Source organism: Marmota marmota, unplaced genomic scaffold (genome assembly GCF_001458135.2).
Source record: "Marmota marmota marmota unplaced genomic scaffold, marMar, whole genome shotgun sequence".
In the NCBI taxonomy this organism is placed as follows: Eukaryota; Metazoa; Chordata; class Mammalia; order Rodentia; family Sciuridae; genus Marmota; species Marmota marmota.
In genome coordinates this window covers 16,266,265-16,272,297 of record NW_025999990.1, presented here as the reverse complement: position 1 = coordinate 16,272,297, position 6,033 = coordinate 16,266,265, and the positions used below count along the sequence as shown (strand labels likewise).

The window sequence follows — 6,033 nt, the reverse complement described above, 5'->3', positions numbered from 1 at the left end:
TCTCTCTCTCTCACTCTCTCTCTCTCTCTCTCTCTCTCTCTCTTTCTCTCACCTGATTTCACAATGCTCTTTAGTTAAGAGACTGAGATCTAGAACATAATATTCTATCAGAGTATACAAACCTGTGTATATATCTATAGTTCATTATCATACAAATAGACATTGAATCATAATGTATTCACATATTGAAATGTCCTTCCAGCACCTTTTCCAAGTGTTATAATCATTTAACTGATACTTGATCCTTCCCCGGTCCCTACAAGGTGAAGCAGTCTATTCCATTTGGGCCATATCTGATAATTAAGTTTTCCCAACTGAGCCAAAAAGTGAAATTATAATCCATTAATCCTGTTTTTTTTTTCCCTTTCAAGCTTTATTCAGAAGAAGTTTTGATTTTGGTTGCACAGCACAGAGTTAAGAATTATGCTTTTGTGTAAGAGCCATCAGTTGGAAAGCAATAGGTGAAAACATGTGCTATTATTGTTACTTTATATTTTAAAAATCAAATATTCCAGATCAGCTATTAGGTCAACAGATTGAATAATTTATTTAAAAGACACTTAAACTTCTCCCTATAATTAAATTCTTAGAAAAATTTATCCAGGTGTCTGTTTTTCCTACTTAGTTGAAAAGTGTTTTAGAAGCTTTTTTTCAGAAATATGTTATTACTTTCTCAAAGAAAAGGCATGAATATAATTTTTATAAGTAGATCACTAAATTCAGTTAAATATGAACCCTAACATTTTTAAATTTCTTTGATTTATCTTATGAAAATATAATTTACATTTAACTACTTATGACTATTTTTATTTATAAATATATATATATATATATATATATATGTAATTAAATAATTCTTTGAATACTTTATTCTTCATCATGAATAGCCTATCAAATTACATGTATTTACTTAGCAACCCATGGTTCTTTACTGGACAATGTGTTAATCAATAAAAGATTCTGATATTATGTATTTCATTATATTATATCTTTTTTAAAGTATATCTTATATTCTCTGGGTTCATCTGTGCATCAGAAATTATTATTCTGGAAGATGGTATTTTTTTAATGTATTACCTCATTTCAAGTTATTTGTCCTCATAATTACACTCTAATGTTATTAGTCCCAGGGTATGAGTTCAAAAACTGAACAACTGAAGCACAGAGAGCCCAGGCCATCAGCCCAAGGCCTCACAAACCCAGGCTGTTGGAGTGAGCTTGGTTTGGCTCCTCCCACTCTGCCTTCAGCCTGACTGGAGTGAAGTTCATCTCTACAACTGCCCTCACTGTTGTTCTTACAGGGTTCTCACATTGATGGTATGCTCTTGGCTTTCCTGAAGACCTTGTAGACAAGTACGGCACTGACTCTGAACTCTGACCTACAAGTGGGAGTCAGTATTCCCAGGTGTAGTCTCTGGAAATAAGAGTCATTTCTTTCTTAGGATTCAGAAGACTGTCCAGAGCCCTTGACCTAACATGAGAAGGGGGCCGACCTGTTTGTGGAATGATGGGAGGTTCCATATGCTCTTGGCTGCTTCTGGTTGCTCAGTGTTCTCATGCCCCACCCCTCCCCACCAGCCCTGCATCTTAGCTATTATTTTCTCCTCACCATCCTCTGGCAAATTAAATCCTTCTGGCCAGGTTCTAATGAATTCTTAATCAGTCTGCTGCACTTCCTTCCCAGATCATGAGGGTTTCCAGTCTGCCCTGCTATATCCCTGCTCCAGAAAGCCACCAGAGTGAACTCTATAGTAATCCATAGGCCACTTCCTGCTAAAGGAAAGTTCTTTCCCCTCCCCCTACCCCTAGAATTGGCTGTGTGTAACTTGTTAGACAAACTACATTTTTTTTTTATTTAGCACCACCAAGTTTTAATATTCTGGCTTTAGCTCAAACCCTCTTAAAATCATCTGCATGAAAATCTGCCAATATATTCTATACAGAATCCACACTAAACTTGACAAATATTCTCTATTTTTTCCCTGAAGCTACTGAAATAAAGCACCATAAACTTGGAAATACAACAGAAAAGTATTTTCTCACAGTTCTGGAGGCTATAAAACCAAAATCTGTATCACTGCATTGAAATCAGTATCAGTATGTCAGAAGGGCCACACTCTATCGATTTAGGAATCCGGTCTTTGCCTCTTTGAGCCCTTTCGTGTCTACTACCATCCCTCGGCATGTACCTTCATCCGTCTTCGGTGGTCACATTGCCTTCTCTTCAAATCTTCATCTGCTTCTTTCTTTTAAGAACACTTGTGATTCCAATTAGGGTCCTTCTGTAAAATCCAGAATAATCTGCTCATCTGAATTTCCTTATTTAATCATACCTGCAATCTTTGCCATATGAGATAACACTCTGGGGATTAGGGCATGGATATATTTTTTAATTATTATTAATTAATTTATTTATTTTAATTAGGTATATAGGACAGCAGAATGCATTTTGATTCATTGTACACAATTGTAGCACAACTTTTCATTTCTCTGGTTGTACATGATATAGCATTGCACCATATGTGCAGTCATACATATACCTAGGGTAATGATGTCCATCTCATTCCACTATCTTACCTGCTCCCATTCCCCATCCCTATCACTCCCTCCCTTTTGCTCCATTAAAGTTCCTCCATTTTTTACATACCCCCCAACATTATGGATCAGCATCCACTTATCAAACAGAACATATTTCTTTGGAAACTTTATTTAGCATACTCCAATTATCTACTGCTGAGAAACATATTATCCCTAAACTTAGCAACTTAAAACAATAATATTCTATAGTATTTCACAGTTTCTGTGGACTAGGAGTCTTAAATGTGACTTATCTGTGTCCTCAGGTTCAGTGTCTCACAAAGTCATAGTCATCATGACATGAGATTTTGAAGGACCCACTTCTTTTTGGCTCACTCACATGGCTGCTGCCATGTTCAGTTCTTCATGGCTGAAGACTTGGTTCTTCATGAGCTGTTTGGTTGGCTATAAGTCTCTCTCAGCTCATTGATATACAGACCACTTGTCAAGCATCATACATTATGGTGATTTGGATTATCATTGATTGAGAGGGCAAGAGAGAGTGCCAGCAAAAGGATACTAGCCAAACAAAAGACAGTCTTTCAGCCGAACCAAGGAAATCACAATCATCATTTTTGCCTTGTTTTATTTGTAAAGATTTATTAGACATGCATTATACTCAAGGAGAGGGGACCACACTGAGGCATGGATTCTTGAGAACAGGGATCACTGAAGCTATGTTGGAAACTGCCTACTGTAGCTTCCAGACACTGTATGCTCTTCCCTGACTGTTTTAGCCTTTGTGATCTCATGTGGACCCAGAGCCATCTGCCTGGAGAACTCTTCCATAGGTTTATACCGTACCTCATCTCTACAGTGAAGATTTTGTCCAAATAAGATTAGGAATGCTACAACTTTTATATGATAGAAACTTTACATCACCAGGAGTTATCCATCAATTTGACTCTCCCACTAAACTGGGGGTTTACTGAGGTTAGGGATCTATCATATTCCCTCTATATTCCCAGTGCTTCCCAGGTACAGTGCAGTGAATAGTATTAGCACTCAATAAATGATGCTTTGAATATCGGTTATTTTCACAATAGCATAATTTTGTGCTTATTTGATTGAAATGTGATCATCGAACTTCATGTATCCATACATTGCCTTACAGAATTTGACATAATCCCTTATGCTGTAGCAATGTTTCTTTAACTTTATTGTACAAATAAATCCTTTGGGTATTCTGTGAAAATGTAAATTCTTATTCTCCAGGGCTGGGATGGAACTTATGATTTTGAATTTAGAATATATTTTAAGCTGATACCCAGGCTGTTTGTTCCAGGAACACATTGCAAGTAGTAAAACAAAGAAATGAGAGGAAAAATAATATTGAAGAATTTATAGGAGAATCTGGGTTCAAAGCAAGAGAATTTTCCAATAATAAGATTTGTATAGAAGGTGTGTGTGTGTGTGTGTGTGTGTGTGTATGTATGTGTGAACTAATTGATGAGTTCATTATTTCTGAATTCAGTTGGATATTTGTTGGAAATCCAATTGTTGGAGACTGTGTAGAATAGACTTAAGAAACAAAATTAATTTGATTTCCTCACTTATGTGAAGGATGCTGTTATTCTTTCAAGGTCCTTTGTATATCCATGAGTAACCAGAAACCCCAGCAGTCTTAACTTGAATTTTTCATGATTTTACCTGTTGAAGTTCTGTATAAGATTTAATTTATTTTAGAAATGTTCAGCTGCTTAGAACACACACTCACACACAATACACAATACTGTACACATGTGGTATCGGAAGTATTTCTCTGATTCTATGAGCTCTGTTCAGAGAACCCGGGTCAAATTTAAAGAAAATGTATCCTAATGCACAGCTTTCCAATTTGATATATAGAGGTTGTTTACTATCTCAAACTTTTGATTACACTGCAGTGAAAACTCATGATCTACTAACAGTGTCCAGTTGCTAAACAGATCAGCACCCCTCTGAGTGAACAAACTGATTCCCAAATTCTATGGACTGTAGGACTCTGTGATTATGTGCATCATTCATGAGAGAACTCTTTGTCCTTCCTTCATTCCAAGACCTATTTGTTTCTATAGACAATTCTAACAGACAACATCATATAATGGTAGGAATGACAGCTGGGAATCCAGAGATGTGATTGAAATTCATCTTTGGTGGGAAAAACCCACGTGGTTTTAGTCATGTTTCTTGTCCCTGTGGGCCTTGGTTTCCACATAAGAATATCATTCCCACATCAAGGGTTGGATGACTTTTTTTTGGCAAAGGGCCAGATAGTAAATATTTTAGGCTTTGTGTGTCTCATATCCTCTATCACAACTCTTCAACTCTACCACAAATAATATGTAAACAAAAAAAGTGTTTATGTTTTCCAGCCAAATTTCCTTTACAGAGATAAATGATGGACTAGATTTATCTATAGGCCATATGTTGCTAACCCCTGTTCCATAGAATCACTACGTACCTGTCCAACTGAGAAACTCTGTGACTTAAAACTGGATAGAATTTAGGAAATTTTCACTAAAATATTAATAGATTATACTGATTTGAAATGCTTATGTTTTTGAACAGGAACCAGTATGTTTACTCAGAGTGACATAGTTCTACTGATGAAGATTTTCAAGCCGTAGCAGAGGTATGGATGCAGGGGTCTTTTCTGGGTCTTAAAACTATGCCATGTTAGAAGTCACCTGCTCTGTCTATATAAGGTCCATGAGGATACTCAGAGGGAATCCTTGGCCTTCAGAGGTCCCTGCTAAAGCCTTTCAGGGACTGCTCACTTGCAAGAACAGCTGAGAAGCCACAAGGGGAACAATGAGCCCTGTTGTTGGAACTGTAAATAATGGAGGACTACAATAGTTCTGCTCCACAGGGCCCCATACCAACTGCTATTCAATTGTAAATGTCTCCTTTCTCCTGATGTGCTGGAGGGCAGAGAGTCTTTGCTATATATTATGCTAAATATTTCTTATGATCCAGCTGCAGCAAGAGAGGACCATGCAGGCTGCAAAACCAACCCTTTAACTTGATGTGCATATGCATCTTTTTCTTCATAACTCAAGGTGCTAAGACAATCTACACCTTCCCTTTGAGACACATGCATATTTTATAAGTATGGTGTGTGTGTGTGTGTGTGTGTGTGTGTGTGTGTGTGTATATATATATATATATATATATATATATATATATATACACACACACATCTATATCTATATCTATACACACATATATATATATATATATATATATATATATATATGTATGTATTTATGTATGTGTATGGATGTATTGTTCTTTGATTCCTTCAGTGGCACTTTCCTGAAGATGAGAGAGATTGACATATCATTTGTTTTTTTTTCCTGCAGTGCAGTGTTTTTTCTCTTTCATTTGGTCTTGTTTTGCATTGTCTAATGCAGAGCCTTTCCCCTGAGAGGTTGTTAAATAGCCAGTGAGCAAATTCAGAGACACTTAAATTAA

General features: G+C 36.5%; 1 long non-coding RNA gene across 2 annotated transcripts in view; it reads left to right on the top strand.

The window, feature by feature from the left end:
• The window catches only part of LOC125617718, a 375,399-nt gene that overhangs the window by 331,535 nt on the left and 37,831 nt on the right, over positions 1–6,033 (top strand). The window contains exon 1 of one of the 2 annotated variants that reach the window (XR_007348810.1): positions 5,073–5,191. The exons of the other annotated variant lie outside the window; for it this stretch is intronic. This is a non-coding gene — a long non-coding RNA (uncharacterized LOC125617718). Of the gene's footprint in view, positions 1–5,072; positions 5,192–6,033 lie in introns of those variants that run through there. 2 annotated transcript variants of the gene reach the window in all.